The sequence below is a fragment of the Puma concolor genome, chromosome B4, assembly GCF_028749965.1.
Source record: "Puma concolor isolate L17-30 chromosome B4, mPumCon1.1.hap2, whole genome shotgun sequence".
Taxonomy (NCBI): domain Eukaryota; kingdom Metazoa; phylum Chordata; class Mammalia; order Carnivora; family Felidae; genus Puma; species Puma concolor.
In genome coordinates, this window is record NC_141673.1 from 67,108,341 (window position 1) to 67,126,511 (window position 18,171).

The following is an 18,171-nucleotide window of genomic DNA, read 5'->3' on the forward strand; positions in this document are numbered from 1 at the left end:
TGAATTTTCGGGTTTCCCAATGCATATAAAGGTTATGTTTATACTATAGTCTATTAAGTATGCAGTAGCATTATGTCTAAAAAAAGAGCATACCTAGTTAAAAGATACTTCATTGCTAAAAAAATGCTAACCATCATCTGAGCTTTCAGCAAGTCTGATCACTGATATATAATAATGAAAAAATCTGAAATATTGCAAGAATTAAACATGTGACCTAGAGACATAAAGTGAGCAAATGGTGTTGGAAAAAGCGTGCCAATACATTTGCTCAATGCAGGGTTGCCACAAACCTGCATTTTGTGAGAAAACGCAATTATCTGCGAAGTGCAATAAAGTGAAGCACAATAAAATGAGGTATACCTGTAATTGTCCCTTGACTTTTGTCCGTGAAAGTGCTGCCCACCTTTATTTAGTAGCCCCATGATCTTCACGGGTATTACCAAGCTCGGTCCTGGCCTCCAGAGAAGGCGCACTGAACTTAGTAATATTGGTGGCCTGCTTACCTGATGGCTTTGGTGAATGAGGATGTCCTGTGGGCCTCTCAAAATGGACCCAATTTGGCATATCCTCCTCCCTGCACCTTTTGATTGCTTTGCCTTCTGCCAGGGCAATTCTGGCATTTTCATTTCGCTGAGTGCTTGCCATCATTTTTTCCTCAGGTTTCTGAAAGGCTCCCTGGAAGCTAGTTTACCCCATTCCCTGGGCTCCTGGCCAAGATGTTAAATCCTGAGTACTGAGGACATGCTCCCAAGTCCATGACTTACCCAGTTTTATGTTCTGGTGCCCTTGATTAGGCATACCCTTGGTATTCCCCTGCCTCCTACCAGTATATGCTAGCTAGTTCTTAGTTCGTTTGTGGTACAGTTTCCTTATTTGACCCACTGCATTTCCAGCTGGATTATGCTGGGATTTAACCCTGGTTACTGGCCTGGCAGAAGAGAGATGAGGTTGAGGCAGCTTTGTGTGAGGAAGGCTTTCTTTAAGAGAGCCCGCCTGCATGAGGGAAGTGCTAGCTATTGCTCAGGAGTGATGGGCCACCTCTGCAAATACAGTTCAGGGAAGTCTGCAGAACCAGTATTCTTGGGGGCTTCTACCCAGATGTGTTAATACTATAGGATCTCAGGTTTTTCCAGTCAGGCTCCTGACCTTAGCATAAGTACTGTGGTTGAGCATTGGAGCTTTTTTTTTTAGAATTTAACTCTTAAATCTCAGCCCGTTACTCAGTTCTGGGTGCTTTTGTGCTGCAGGTGAAAGAGGCCTCCTTTTAAGAAACCCCTTTGGCTCTCCTACTTCCCATTTAACTTACTTTTTTTTTTTTTCAATCTGTAATTACTTCTCCAGAATGTATTCATTGTGTAATGGGAAGTTTGTACCTCTGTCCACGGTCACCAATTTCCCCTATCCCCACCCTTGTCTCTGGCAACCACCAGTCTGTTCCGTTTCTGTGAATTGGTTTTTTTTAAGACTCCATGTGTAGGTGAGATTTACACTATTTGTCTTTCTCTGGCTTATTTTACTTAGCATAATGCCTTCAAAGTCCATCCATGTTGTCCCAAATGGCAGGATTTCCTTTCTCTCAGGAAGCCTTTTGACCAGTGTGTGGCTGGGATAAAGATAGGTTAATGCCTTCAGATTCCAGCAACCAGGGGTGGTGTAATGGGCAAGTGATCATAGTCTCAATGTTGGAAATTAAGTTTCCTTTAAGAGGAGAGGATATTTTCTGGGTTCTCTGTTTCATTTTCCTAACACTTTGAGGTCCCCAACTGGCTCAGCTCCCCAGATCTCTCAACCTGCAATGATTGGCCACCTTGGTTGTAACCTTAGGTCACCAGGACTGTCACCATCCTAACATTAGACAATACCACCTGGCTTCACTGTTAGCCTCCATGGATGGTTCCATTTGATGGATGTATCTACCCAGCTTTTCTCAAACTTAGTCTGCTTAGTACCCGGTGTCACTTTGATATCCCATGTTTCATCAGTTGACTAGGTATCACTGATGGAGCTGAGCCAGAGATGTAGGGATGGGAGTGGTGGTGCCTAGAGAACAGGGATATAGCTGGAAAATGACTTCAGCTCCCACCCCAGTCTTTCCTAGAGCTGATTAGTTACAGCTACCCAAATGTTCCTTATACCTCTTCTACCTGTGTTTCATGGCTTAGTGAATGGCATACCATCCACCCAGTGACCAAACTGGAAATCTAGAAGTATTCCATTGTTCTCTCTTCTGCCCACACCTGATTGATTGCTATCACAATTCCTCCTTCATAATGTCCCTTGAGTTTGTTTCCTTTCTTCATCTCTACTGACATTACCTTATTTTGGGCCACAGGTTGCAAGCTGATGACCTTCATTACCAGATTTGGCCTATATGTGAGGACTTTCTGCACAATTGTGAAAATAAAAAAGTTACATTAAAAATGTCTTGACAATTTGGAAGCTCTAGCGATACTGAGCAATATTCTTGTTTTGTTTTGTTTTGTTTTGTTTTGGTACAAAAAGGTGATTTTATTAAAGCATGAGGACAGGACCCGTGGGTAGAAAGAGCTGCCACTGAGCAATATTCTTGAATGAAACAATTGACTGGAGCCTAATAGTGTTTTTTAAATTTTTTTTTTTTTTTTTTTAACATTTATTTATTTTTGAGACAGAGAGAGACAGAGCATGAACGGGGGAGGGTCAGAGAGAGGGAGACACAGAATCTGAAACAGGCTCCAGGCTCTGTGCTCGAACCCACGGACTGTGAGATCATGACCTGAGCCGAAGTCGGCCGCTTAACCGACTGAGCCACCCAGGCGCCCCTGAATAGTGTTTTTTAAGGGATACGTGCTTTTCATTTTCCACAGATCTCACCTCTCTCTTGTCTTAGACCCTGTCTGCTTCATTCACTTAATGTCAGGCTCCTACAGACATTGGAATTTGCAACCCCTTGTTCTCTCTCTTGAGAAAGACAATAGCCCCCTACTCCTCTCCCAGCTTGAAATCTTACCCTTTTAATTTTTTTTCTTTTTTTCTTTTTTATTTTTTTTTCTATAATTTACTTATTTTTTACATCCAAGTTAGTGCATGGTGCAACAATGATTTCAGGAGTAGATTCCTTAAGCCTCTTACCCGTTTAGCCCATCTCCCCTCCCACAATCCCTCCAGCAATCCTCCGTTTTCTATATTTAAGTCTCTTATGTTTTGTACCCCTCCCTGTTTTTATATTATTTTTGCTTTCCTTCCGTTATGTTCACCTGTTTTTTATCTTAAAGTCCTCATGTGAGTGAAGTCATATGATAATTTGTCTTTGACTAATTTCGCTTAGCATTATACCCTCTAGTTCCATCCATGTAGTTGCAAATAGCAACACTTCATTCTTTTTGATTGCCGAGTAATATCCATTCATCCATTGATGGACTTTTGGGCTCTTGCCGTACTTTGGCTATTGTTGATAGTGCTACTATAAACATTGGGGTGTATGTGCCCCTTCGAAACAGCACACCTGTATCCCTTGGATAAATACCTAGTAGTGCAATTGCTTGGTCGTAGGGTAGTTCTATTTTTAATTTTTTGAAGAACCTCCATACTGTTTTCCAGAGTGGCCGCACCAGTTTGTGTTCCCACCAGCTGTGCAAAAGAGATCCTCTTTCTCCACATCCTCGTCAACATCTGTTGTTGCCTGAGTTGTTAATGTTAGCCATTCTGACAGGTGTGAGGTATCTCATTGTGGTTTTGATTTGTATTTCCCAGATGATGAGTGATGTTGAGAATGTTTTCATGTGTCAGTTGGCCATCTGGATGTCTTCTTTGGAGAAGTGTCTATTCATGTCTTTTGCCCATTTCTTCACTGGATTATTTGTTTTTTGGGTGTTGAGTTTGGTAAGTTCTCTATAGATTTTGGGTACTAATCCTTTATCTGATATGTCATTTGCAAATATCTTCTCCCATTCTGTCAGTTGCCTTTTAGTTTTGTTGATTGTTTTCTTTGCTGTGCAGAAGCTTTTTATTTTGATGAGGTCCCAATTGTTCATTTTTGCTTTTGTTTCCCTTGCCTCCAGAGACGTGTTGAGTAAGAAGTTGCTGTGGCCAATGTCAAAGAGGTTTTTGCCTGCTTTCTCCTCAAGGATTTTGATGGCTTCCTGTCTTACATTTAGGTCTTTCATCCATTTTGAGTTTATTTTTGTGTACGTGTAAGAAAGTGGTCCAGGTTCATTTTTCTGCATGTCACTGTCCACAGTTTTCTTAACACCACTATTTCCTGAAGAGACTATCTTTATTCCATTGGATATTCTTTCCTGCTTTGTCAAAGATTAGTTGGCCATACATTTGTGGGTCCTTTTCTGGGTTCTCTATTCTGTTCCATTGAACTGAGTGTTTTTGTGCCAGTGTCATGCAGTCTTGATGATTACAGCTTTGGAATACAGCTTAAAGTCCGGGATTGTGATGCCTCCTGCTTTGGTTTTCTTTTACAAGATTTGCTTTGACTATTCGGGGTCTTTTCTGGTTCCATACAAATTTTAGGATTGTTTGTTCTAGCTCTGTGAAGAATGTTGGTGTTATTTTGATAGGTATTGCATTGAGTATGTAGATTACTTTGGGTAGTATTGACATTTTTATAATATTTGTTCTTCCTATCCAGGAGCATAGAATAGTTTTCCATTTTTTGTGTCTTCAATTTCTTTCATAAGCTTTCTATAGTTTTCAGTGTATAGATTTTTCACCTCTTTGTTTAGATTTACTCCTAGGTATTTTATGTTTTTTGGTACAATTGCAAATGGGATCAATTCCTTGATTTCTTTTTCTGTTGCTTCATTATTGGTATATAAGAATGCAACCAATTTCTGTGCATTGATTTTATATCCTGTGACTTTGCTGAATTCATGGATCAGTTCTAGCATTTTTTTGGTGGAATCTTTTGGGTTTTCTATATAGAGTGTCTTGTCATCTACAAAGAGGGAAAATTTGACCTCCTCCTCGCCAACTTGGATGCCTTTTATTTCTTTTTGCTGTCTGATTACTGAGGCTAAGACTTCCAATACTATGTTGAATAACAGTGGTGAGAGTGGACATCCGTGTCTTGTTCTTGACCTTAGGGAGAAAGCTCTGTTTTTCCCCATTGGGGAGGATATTAGCAGTGGGTCTTTCATATATAGCATTTATGATCTCCAGGTATGATCCTTCTAACCCTACTTTCTTGAGGGTTTTCATCAAGAAAGGATCTGTATTTTGTCAAATGCTTTCTCTGCATCTATTGAGAGGATCATGTGGTTCTTGTCCTTTCTTTTATTGATATGATGAATCATATTGATTGTTTTGAGGATATTGAACCCACCCTGAATAATTTTTTAATGCATTGTTGGATTCAGTCAGCTAGTATCTTGTTGATGATTTTTGCATCCATGTTCATCAGGGAATTTGGTCTATAGTTCTCCTTTTTAGTGGGATCTTTGTCTGGTTTTGGAATCAAGGTAATGCTGGCTTCATAGAAAGAATTTGGACATTTTCCTTCCATTTCTATTTTTTGAATAGAGCTTCAAGAGAATAGGTGTTAACTCTTCCTTAAATGTTTGGTAGAATTCCCCTGGAAAGTCATCTGGCCCTAGGCTCTTGGTTTTTGGGAGATTTTTGATTACTAATTCGATTTCTTTACTGTTCATGGGTCTGTTCAAATTTTCTATTTCTTCCTGTTTCAATTTTGGTAGTTCATATGTTTCTAGGAATGTGTCCATTTCTTCCAGATTGCCCATTTTATTGGCATATAATTGCTTGTAATATTCTCTTATGATTGTTTCTATTTCTGCTGTGTTGGTTGTGATCTCTCCTGTTTCGTTCTTGATTTTACTTATTTGGGTTCTTTCCTTTTTCTTTTTGATCAAACTAGCTAGGAGTTTATCAATTTTGTTAATTCTTTCAAAGAGCCAGCTTCTGGTTTCATTGATCTGTTCTACTGTGTGTTTTGTTTGTTTGTTGTTTTGTTTTTTGTTTGTTTTTGGTTTTGATAGCATTGATAGCATTGATTTCTGCCCTGATCATTATTATTTCTTGCCTTCTTCTGGATTTGGGTTTTTTTTTTTTTTTTTTAACGTTTATTTATTTTTGGGACAGAGAGAGACAGAGCATGAACGGGGGAGGGGCAGAGAGAGAGGGAGACAACAGAATCGGAAACAGGCTCCAGGCTCTGAGCCATCAGCCCAGAGCCCGACGCGGGGCTCGAACTCACGGACCGTGAGATCGTGACCTGGCTGAAGTCGGACGCTTAACCGACTGCGCCACCCAGGCGCCCTGGATTTGGGTTTTATTTGCTGTTCTTTTTCCAGCTCTTTAAGGTGTAAGGTTAGGTTGTATATCTGTGACCTTTCTTCCTTCTTTAGGAAGGCCTGGATTGCTATATACTTCCCTCTTAGGACCGCCTTTGCTGCGTCCCAGAGGTTTTGGGCTGTGGTGTTATCATTTTCATTGGCTTCTATGTACTTTTTAATTTTCTCTTTAACTTCTTGGTTAGCCCATTAAGTCTTTAGCAGGATGGTCTTTAGTCTCCAAGTATTTGTTATCTTTCCAAGTTTTTTCTTGTGGTTGATTTCTAGTGTCATAGCATTGTGGTCTGAAAATATGCATGGTATGATCTCGATCTTTTTGTACTTGTTGAGGACTGATTTGTGTCCCAGTATGTGGTCTATTCTGGAGAAGTGAAGAACGTTCCATGTGCACTAGAGAAAAATGTTTATTCCGCTGCTTTACAATGAAATGTTCCGAATGTATCTATTAAGTCCATCTGCACCAGTGTGTCATTCAAAGCCATTGTTTCTTTGTTGATTTTCTCTTTAGATGATCTGTCCCTTGCTGTAAGTGGAGTGTTGAAGTCACCTACTACTGTAGCATTATTATCAATGAGTTTCTTTATGTTTGTGATTAGTTGATTTATATATTTGGGTGCTGCCACATTTGGAGCATAAATGTTTATAATTGTTAGGTCTCTTTGGTGGATAGACCCCTTAATTATGATATGATGCCCTTCTTGTTACAGTCTTTATTTTAAAGTCTAGATTGTCTGATATAATAAGTATGGCTACTCTGGCTTTCTTTTGGTGACCATTAGCATGAAAGATGGTTCTCCATCCCCTTACCTTCAATCTGAAGGTGTTTTAGATCTAAAGTGGGTCTCTTGTAAACAGCATATAGATGGATCCTGTTTTCTTATCCATTCTGTTACCCTGTGTGTTTTGATTGGAGCATTTAGTCCATTGACGTTTAGAGTGAGTACTGAAAGATACGAATTTATTGCCATTACGTTGTCTGTAAAGTTGGAGTTTCTGGTGGTGTTCCTGGTCCCTTCTAGTCTTTGTTGCTTTTGGCCTTTTTTTTTTTTTTTTTCCTGTCTTTTCTCCCTTCAGAGAGTCCCCCTTAAAATTTGTTGCAGGGCTGTGTTAGTGGTCATGAACTCCTTTAATTTTTGTTTGAATGGGAAACGTTTTATCTCTCCTTTTATTTTATTTTTTATTAAAAAAAGTTTTTTTTAATGTTTATTTAGTTTAGAGACAGCACAATTGGGCGAGGGGCAGAGAGAGCCAGAGACAGAATTTGAAGCAGGCTCTGAGCTTTCATCACAGAGCCTGACGTGGGGCTCGATCCCACAAACCATGAGATCATGACCTGAGCTGAAGTCGGACACTCAACCAACTGAGCCACCTCAGTCGCTCTCTCCTTCTCCTTTTGTCCCTCTCCTTCTATTTTTTTTTTTTTTTAATTTTTTTTTTCAACGTTTATTTATTTTTGGGACAGAGAGAGACAGAGCATGAACGGGGGAGGGGCAGAGAGAGAGGGAGACACAGAATCGGAAACAGGCTCCAGGCTCCGAGCCATCAGCCCAGAGCCTGACGCGGGGCTCGAACTCACGGACCGCGAGATCGTGACCTGGCTGAAATCGGATGCTTAACCGACTGCGCCACCCAGGCGCCCCTCTCCTTCTATTTTAAAAAAAAAAAAAATTTTTTTTTTTTTTTTCAAAGTTTATTTTTTTGGGGACAGAGAGAGACAGAGCATGAACGGGGGAGGGGCAGAGAGAGAGGGAGACACAGAATCGGAAACAGGCTCCAGGCTCTGAGCCATCAGCCCAGAGCCTGACGCGGGGCTCGAACTCACGGACCGCGAGATCGTGACCTGGCTGAAGTCGGACGCTTAACCGACTGCGCCACCCAGGCGCCCCATCTCCTTCTATTTTAAACGATAGCCTTGCTGGATAAAGAATTCTTGGCTGCATATTTTTCCAAATCAGCACATTGAATATATCCTGCCACTCCTTTCTGGCCTGTCAAGTTTCTGTGGTTAGGTCTGCTGCAAACCTGATCCGTCTTCTCTTGTAGGTTAAAGACTTTTTTTCCCCTTGTTGTTTTCATGATTCTTTCCTTGCCTGAGTATTTTGTGAATTTGTCTACAATATGCCTTGTTGATGGTTGGTTTCTGTTAAATCTAATGGGACTCCTCTGTGCTTCCTGGATTTTGATGTCTGTGTCTTTCCCCACGTTAGGAAAGTTTTCCCCTATGATTTGCTCACACAACACTTCTACCCCTTTTTCTCTCCATCTTCTTGGACCCCTATCATTCTGATGTTCATTTTTTTTTTTTTTTTTTAATTTTTTTTTAATGTTTATTTTATTTTTATTTTATTTTTGGGACAGAGAAGGACAGAGCATGAACGGGGGAGGGGCACAGAGAGAGGGAGACACAGAATCGGAAACAGGCTCCAGGCTCCGAGCCATCAGCCCAAAGCCTGGCGCGGGGCTCGAACTCACGGACCGCGAGATCGTAACCTGGCTGAAGTCGGACGCTCAACCGACTGCGCCACCCAGGCGCCCCCTGATGTTCATTTTTAATGAGTCACTGATTTCTCTAATTCTTAAATCATTCTCTTTTGCCTTAGTCTCCCTCTTTTTTTTCTATTTCATTGTTATCCATAAGTTTGTCGTCTATATTGCTGATTTGCTGCTCTGCCTCATCCATCCTTGCTACTGTGGCATCCATTTGAGATTGCAGCTCGGTTATAGCATTTTTTATTTCATCCTAACTAGCTTTTATCTCTGCAGAAAGGATTCTAATCTGTTTTCAACCCAGCTAGTATACTTATTATCGTGATTCTAAATTCTGGTTCAGACATCTTGCTTGTATCTGTGTTAAGTCCCTGGCTGTCATTTCTTCCTTTTCTTTCTTTTGGGGTGAATTCCTTTGTTTCGTCATCTTGAAGGAAGAAAAGGAATAAGGTAAAAAAAAATTAAAATTAAAAACAAAGCAAAAAAAATAAAGGATGCTAGATCCTAGGTGTGTTCTGGTCTGGTTATTGAAAGGAGCTTGATAGATTAGAGACAAAAGGGAAAAATAAGAAAAGGAAAACAAAAGGAAAATATTTGAAACTTTGAAAAAATGAATACAATGAAATAGAATAAAATGAAATGATGGAAGGTAAAAAATAGAGTTTGAAAAACTTACAAAAATGTAAAAAATATAGTAGAAAAAAATTGAAAACATTTTTAATAGAAATGGAAAATAAAAATAAAATTTTTCTCTGTATTCAAGAAGAAAAGGAAAAAAGAAGTTGGATGGACCAGCAAACAGACTGAACTATGATTGAAATTATATCAGTTTCTCCTAGAAGTCAATCTATGAAGCACTTTATAGTCTGTAAACTAAGCGGGCAGAGACTTTTGTTGTTCCTGAAGAGGGAGGTTGGCCCAGCTGGGCGGGGTTTATGTAATGGCTCTGTTCTCCACTAGATGGTGCTGCTTAGCCTATTTGGGTGGATTGTTGTGGCCCCTGTGTGTGTCTATGCACATGTGCAGGAGGAGTGAAAATGGCACCACCCAGCTACCCAGTCTCTAGTATCAGAACTCTGTGCTCTCCCTGACCAGCAATCGTGCACCTCTCCTCTGTCTCTGGCTTCTATCCACTCCCTGCTTTTACACTGTCCATGACCAAGCCGTCAGGTTGTCAGGCGGCACCTCCCTCCTGAGTTTTATCTCTGATGTGGCTGTTTCCCAACCCCTCACTTCTGAGGGACTGCGGCTTTGACCTACTCAGGCCTTCTAGGGAGGGTCTCACTGAGCAATGGCCGGGTGCTGGCCCACCCCCAGGAGCTTTCGGGAGACTGTGCTCCTGCTGATGCCTAGAGACTGCGACTGGGTGCTAGCCCGCCCCATAAAAATTCACGTGCTCATGTGGCAGCAGCATTTCATGGATTATGGAAAATCATAACACACATCTGGCACCAGGCTTCCCCCTTAATGTCCTTGTTCCAGCAACAGTGAATACGGTTGTTCTCTGGGGTCCACTGGGACCTTTGCCTGTGATGAGGCTGCACAGCCTCTACCAAATGTCCTCCCAGAAGGGGAACAGCCTCTCCCCTCCCCATGTGGTCTGAGGACCTCTCGGATCTCGCTCTCTGCTCCTGGGGATTCACCCTTCCCACCAGAGCACCACCAGGTACCGAGCTGCAGAGTTTCAGACTCTGTGCTGCCCCTGTTTATAGAGACTTAATGGAATTTAAACCCTCTCTTTTCTCCTTTCTCCTTCCTCCTTTTTTTTTCAGTCCCGTGCATACTCTTTCTTTTCTCTCCAGCTGCTTTTGGACAGGGGGATGCTTTCCGTACTCTCCCCCCATCTCCATCCTCTCTTCTCAAGCAAAAACAGCTTCCTGCCCTCTGCAGCTTTCTCCCCCAGTTCACCTCTTTGCACCACATACCTACTGAGTTCTCTGGTTCAGGTTGTGCAGATTGTTGTGTTAATCCTCAAATCAGTTTTCTAGGTGTGCAGGATGGCTTAGTGTTGATCTGGCTGTATTTCAGGGTCAAGAGATGCAAAAAAAAGTTCCATGCTGTTCTGCCATCTTGGCCCCACCCCCTATGTTAATTTTTTTAAGTAGGCTTTAGCTGGTGTGGAGCCCAACGGGGGGCTTGAACTCATGACCCTGAGATCAAGACCTGAGCTGAGATCAAGAATTTGGATGCTTAACTGACTGTGCCACCCAGGTGTCCTGAAGTCTTACATTTTTAAATCCATACTGCAGCCAGAATGATTTTCTGAAACAAGGTTTATTTGGTCTTTCCACTGCTTATGCCAACCTCTAACCTTCACTGGTACCTCATTGTCAGGAAAACAAACAACCTCTTTAGCATGGCACTTAAGACTATTCATGATCTGACCTTAATTATCTAATGACAATTGTTTCAAAGAAATGTTCTTTCAAGTGCTACTTTCCAGCCATACTCAACTTCATGGGTTTATTTGAAAAAGTTTACTTAAAGTATGACCAAATGAATGGGGTTTGGATTCAGAAGGAACTGGATTTAAAAAGTTTGGGGTGCCTGGGTGGCTCAGTTGGTAGAGTGTGCTACTCTTGATCTTGGGGTTGTAAGTTCAAACCCCATGTTGGGTGTAGAGATTACTTCCAGTTTAAGGGAACCTGGCTGGCTCAGTCAGTGGAGCATGTGACTCTTGATCCGGGGGTTGTGAGGTCACTGGGTGTAGAGACTGCTTAGAAATAAAATCTTTAAAGAAAGAATAAAAAATAAAATCTTAATAAAAATAAAAAATGTGCTGGAGTTTTATTTTGTAGCTAGTACTAGAGTAACAAATTTCCTTCCTATTTCTGGTTAGCTAAATTAAAAAAAAATCACTGATGCTGAATTTTATTAGAATAATTCTGCATCTATTGAGATGATTATTATTTTTATTCTTTAATCTCTAATATTTGAAAGGCATAGATTTATTTCTAATTTTAAACATTCCTTATATTCCTTGTATAAACCCACTGGCAATAATTTATTAGTGTTTTTACATATTCCTAGATTCCTAGATTTAGTTTTCATATGTACTGGGATTTTTTGCACCTGGGTTTGGCCAGTAATTTTCCTTTCTTGTTTTGCTGTCATGTCTATATTACCCTCATAAAATGAGTTGGGCTTCTATCATCCCTTTCCATTCTTTGGAATAATTTGTGTAAGTTTAGAATTATTTCTTCCTTGAATATTTAGTAGGTATGGCCTGTGGTACTGTGGGACTGCAGGCGTTTTCATTGTTGTTGCTGTTGCTTTTTGTGGGAAAATACTTATTTTCTGACTGAATTTATTTAATGGTAAATGATTGTTAAATGTATTGTTTCTTGTGTCAATTGTGGCAAGTTATATTTTTTCTAAGAATTTTCCCATTTCATAAACTTTAAATTTATTACAAAGTTGTTTATAATATAATCCTATCTATTGAAGACTGAATCATATTAAGTGATTTTCTTTTTTTCATTCCTGTTATTGGTTATCAGTGCATTCTCCATTTTTGGCTTAGTCTCTCCAAATGTTTATCAATTTCCTTTGTCTTTCCTGAGAATCAACTTGGGGTTGAGTTGTTCTTTTCCATCGGATTTTTTCTATTTTATTGATTGTGCCTTTATCTTTATTATTTCTTCCTACTTTCTGCCTCTAATAAATCTATTATTTTTATATCTAATAATGCTTTTGCCTTAAAGTATATTTTGCCTGACATTAATATATACATACCAGCTTCTTTCAATTAGTGTTTGCATGTATTTCTTTTTACCATCATTTTATTTTATTTTTAAAGTTTATTTATTTATTTTGAGAGAGACAGAGAGGTAGCATCCCAAGCAGGCTGTGTGCTAACAGCAGGGCTTGATCTTATGAACCATGAGATCATGGCCTGAACCAAAATCGAGAAATGGATGCTTGACCAGCTGAGCCACCCAGGCATCCCACCATCATTTTATTTATTTATTTATTTATTTACTTTTTTTTTTTTTTTAATGTTTATTTATTTTTGAGAGAGACACAGACAGAATGCGAGTGGGTTGGGACAGAGAGAGAGGGAGACACAGAATCCAAAACAGGCTCCAGGCTCTGAGCTGTCAGCACAGAGCCCAACATGAGGCTCGAACTCACTAGCTGCGAGATCATGACCTGAGCTGAAGTCGGATGCTCAACTGACTGAGCCACCCAGGCGCCCCTTTGTTTTCTTTTTTGTTTTCTTTGTTTTTTTTTTTTTTTCATTTTATTTTTTAATTGAAGTCTAATTGACATAGACTGACATAGGATATCCTATTAATTTTAAGTATACATCATAGTGATTTGATATTTTTATATATTATGACATGTTCCCCATGATAAGCCTAGGGTCCATACCATCATTTTAGATTAAACTTTTCTCTTTTTTTTTAAGTTTATTTATTTACTTAGGGAGAGAGAGAATCCCAAGCAGGCTCTGTGAAGTCAGCACAGAGCCAGACGTAGGGCTCAATCTCACGAACTGGGAGACCATGACCTGAGCTGAAATTAAGAGGTGCACACTCAACCGACCAAGCCACCCAGGCTCCCCACATAGTATATATATTTTAAATAATAGTATTTTTTTGGGGCGCCTGGGTGGCTTGGTCGGTAAAGCGTCCGACTTCGGCTCAGGTCATGATCTCACGGTCAGTGAGTTCGAGCCCCGCGTCAGGCTCTGTGCTGACAGCTCAGAGCCTGGAGCCTGTTTCAGATTCTGTGCCTCCCTCTCTCTCTGCCCCTCCCCTGTTCATGCTCTGTCTCTCTCTGTCTCAAAAATAAATAAATGTTAAAAAAAATTTTTTTAAATAATAGTATTTTTTTAATGTTTATTTATTTTGAGAGGGGGGAGGGGCAGAGAGAGGGAGAGGGAAAGAGAGAATCCCAAGTAGGCTCTGAGCCCCCAGTGTAGAGCCTGACACAAGGCTTAATGCCATGAACTGTGAGATCATGACCTGAGCCGAAATCAAGAGCTGGACACTCAACTGACTGAGCCGCCCAAGCGCACTTTAAATTATAGTATTTTTAAGTCAGTTTGGAATGGTTCCTTCTTGAATAATTATTTTGCCAAAGTGGTTATTTTATAATTATTTAAAATGTTATATAATTCCATAGTAAAAATTATAAAACAAAGCATTTTTTTGAAAAGCATATACCTTTATGTAAATTTTATAGTTACTTATTTATTTTTTTATTAAAAAAACTTTTTTAATGTTTATTTTTGAGAGAGAGAGAGACAGAGATAGAGACAGATAAAGAGGGAGACACAGAATCCGAAGCAGGCTCCAGGCTCTGAGCTGTCCACACAGAGCCCAATGCAGGGCTTGAACTAACAAGCTGTGAGATCATGACCTGAGCCAAAGTCAGACACTTAACTGACTGAGCCACCTAGGCACCCCTATTATTCTATTTTAAAAATATAAGTATAGACATTTGGATTATCTCTTAAAGGTTGGACCTAGTGGCAACTTGTATTTCTTTGTTTTAGTGCACTCACTCCAATACCTTTCCCTCATTCATGGGTCAGCTTTATGGTATTCTTTTGATTTTTTGGTGATGGACACAGAGGTAATTTTTACATGCCAATATGCAGAATGGAATGTCTTCCGATGCCCAGAGATTACAAGAAATAGGGAAGCAACTTTGGCAAGAGACTGAAATGTGAAGGTTGAAATGGCAGGCTTAATGTCAGGGTTGAAGTGATGAAATGGGAATGGGATTTTATTCAACTAATGTGTGTTCAAAAATGGGTACTTTGGATTATGTACTATTTCCCATGATGTCCAGCAGCAATATAATATCCTAATATTTTGCAAGTGAGAATGCTGTCTTATATGTATTAGCACCCAGGTACCCCTGGGCCATTCTATATTTTTAAGGTAACTTTACATGTGTCTTCTCTGATCCATTATGGATCTATTTTTTGGTTGAATTCTTTAAGGTCAATTATACCTCCATGTATAGGTCTTGGTGGGAGTACCTCATTTTGCTTCTCTATATAGCCTATTCATGACTTTATTTTCTTCCCTTCACAGTTTTACTCTACTACCTGCTTTCTCACTTGCTTTGTATTTGAACATTAATTGATAAATAAGTGAACCTAGAACCTACAACCTTTATTGAGTACCTACTAATGTTCCCAGTATTATGCTAGGCTCTTGGGCAGGTAGCTGGCTTGCTCCTGCCCTTTTGGTGCTCATACTGTAGTATGAGAGTGAATTCATTCCCATCTCTTCTCACACCCCCATTCTGGAGCACTGAGTCTTTAACTCCAAGCAATACTTCTTTTTTTTTTTTTTTTTAACGTTTATTTATTTTTGGGACAGAGAGAGACAGAGCATGAACGGGGGAGGGGCAGAGAGAGAGGGAGACACAGAATCGGAAACAGGCTCCAGGCTCTGAGCCATCAGCCCAGAGCCCGACGCGGGGCTCGAACTCCCGGACCGCGAGATCGTGACCTGGCTGAAGTCGGACGCTTAACCGACTGCGCCACCCAGGCGCCCCGCAATACTTCTTTTTTTTCCATCAGTTCCACTTGATGGCATCTTCTCTTAAGCTTGTATCTGTACTTGGTGTCAGGGACCCCCTTGGAGGCAAGCGCAAAAATAACTAGCACAAATTCTGTAGTTTAGTGCTCTCAACTACTTTCTCCTTCCTGCCATGACACCATGTTCACATCAGGGTCATGATTCCCACTGCCAGATGAATGTGGCAGAAGTACTGAGGCAGGCCTATTTCTGGGAAACTCAGTCTCCCAGAATTACTTTGGCTCATGGACTCACCACTGACCTTACCAAATGTGTAGAATTGCATTGGACTTTAGGATGCTTTCTACTCAACCCTCTTTCCTTCCCTCTCTCCTTTTTTTTTTTTTTTCAACGTTTATTTATTTTTGGGACAGAGAGAGACAGAGCATGAACGGGGGTGGGGCAGAGAGAGAGGGAGACACAGAATCGGAAACAGGCTCCAGGCTCTGAGCCATCAGCCCAGAGCCTGATGCGGGGCTCGAACTCACGGACCGCGAGATGGTGACCTGGCTGAAGTCGGATGCTTAACCGACTGCGCCACCCAGGCGCCCCATTTCCCTCTCTCCTTTATAAGGGTCGGGCATGCTTTGTAGTCTGATGGCACCCAGTTTGTAGCACTTTGTTACAGCAGCCCTAGGAACCTAATACACTTGGTTAAGTCAGTAATATTTATGGGTCTTGGTTTCCTCACTTTTTATAAAAGAGGATTGTGGGGCACCTGGTTAGGCATCCAGCTCTTGATTTCGGCTCAGGTCACAATCTCATGGTTTGTGAGATCCAGCCCCAGGTTAGGCTCTGTGCTGTCAGTACGGAGATTGTTTGGGATGCACTCTCATTCTCTCTCTGTTCCTCCCACCTCTCTCAAAATACATAAACTAAACTTAAAAAAAAAAAAGAGGGGACGTCTGAGTGGCTCAGTCAGTTAAGCATCTGACTGGATTTCGGCTCAGGTCATGATCTCACACTTCATGGGATCCAGCTCCATGTCAGGGTTTGCACTGACAGTGCTGAGCTGCTTGGGATTCTCTCTCTCCTCTCTCTCTTCCCCTCCCCTGCTCGCATGCTCTCTCTCTTTCTCAGATAAATTAACTTAAAAAAAGGATTGTAATAAATTATATATGAAATTCTTTGGGCAAATTAGTTAATCTCTTGTGCCTTAACTTCCCTTTCTGTGAAATGAAGATGAATCTATAACTGCCTGGCACATAGAAGCACCAAGTAAGTGTAACCCAGTGGAATTAGTACTAATAACAGCAGTAGTAATTCTTCCAGTTCTGGCAATCTATAGTATGTCACCAATCCCAAAGGATAAGGAATTTAGGTATCCAATGAATGCTGAGAAAGAATGCTTAACAGGAGGAGAAATGTCCTGTAATTTAGAGATGAGGACCAAGTAAGGAGTGGAACAAGCAGAAAGAAGTCCTAAGTAGCTGTGACAAAGGGTCAGATGCAGGCAGAAGGGCATTCTTAGAGCAATAGGTCCTCTCACCTCCCCCACTAATGCAGGGGGAAAAACTTATTCTCTCATAGTTCCAGAAGCCAGAAGTTTGAAATCAAGGTGTTGGCAGGCCCATGCTCCCTCAGAAACCTGTGGGGAAAGATCCTTCCTTTCCTGATCCTGGCTTCTGGTGGTTGGCCAGCCTTTTTGGCATTCTTTGGCTTGAAGCTTCATAACTCCAATCTCTGTCTTCATCACATGTCATTTTCCCTGTATTTGTGTCTTCACATGGCTGTCGTCTTAGAAGGAAGCCAGTCATATTGGATTAGGGGCCCACCCTACTTCTCATGACCAGGTCTTCACTAATTACATCTGCAAAGACCCTACTTTGCAAATAAGTTCACATTCCAAGGTTCTGGCAATTGGGTCTTTAATGTATTTTTCTTGGGGGCCACAATTCAACCCATAAGAGCAAGTAGTTAGTGTCAGAGCTGATGTAAGACTCCAGATAGACTCATGAGTAAGATCACTTTACATGGAGCACTGTACCAGTCTGTATTCTTGTAATGAATTTATCCCAGTTGTGTAGAATATTAACTTTGAAGTTTTAGTTGAACCTTTTTCCTTTGAGGTAGAGTGCAGTTTTGAGATTTGTATCTTATTCTTGCTTATGGTAGACTCTTAACAGTTTTTCTTTTCTTTTTTTAAAGTTTATTTATTTATTTTGAGAGGGAGAGAGAGTGCAAGAGTAGTGGAAGTGCAGAGAGAGAGGGGAAGGAGAGAGAATCCCAAACAGGCTGTGCACTGTCACTGTCCAACGCAGGGATCGAACTCATGAACGATAAGATTGTGACCTGAGCCTAAATCAAGAGGCAGTGGCTTAACCGACTGAGCCCTCTTTTTTAAAACAGCTTTGGGGCGCCTGGGTGGCTCAGTCGGTTAAGCGGCCGACTTCGGCTCAGGTCATGATTTCGCGGTCCGTGAGTTCGAGCCCCGTGTTGGGCTCTGTGCTGACAGCTCAGAGCCTGGAGCCTGTTTCAGATTCTGTGTCTCCCTCTCTCTGACCCTCCCCTGTTCATGCTCTGTCTCTCTCCGTCTCAAAAATAAATAAACGTTAAAAAAAAAAATTAAAACAGCTTTATTGAAGCATAATTGATATAGAATAAACTGTACATAAAGTATACAATTTACCAAAATATACATTTTGACATATGTATAAACTCATGAATAATAATAAACTCATCACAATAAAGATAGTAAACATATCCATTCCTCTGAAAACATTTTTGGGTCTTTGTGTAGTGTCTCCCCTACATTTCTTCCTTTTTTTTTTTTTTAATGTTTATTTTTGAGAGAGAGAATGCTAGCAGAGGAGAGGCAGAGAGAGAGGGAGACAGAATCCAAA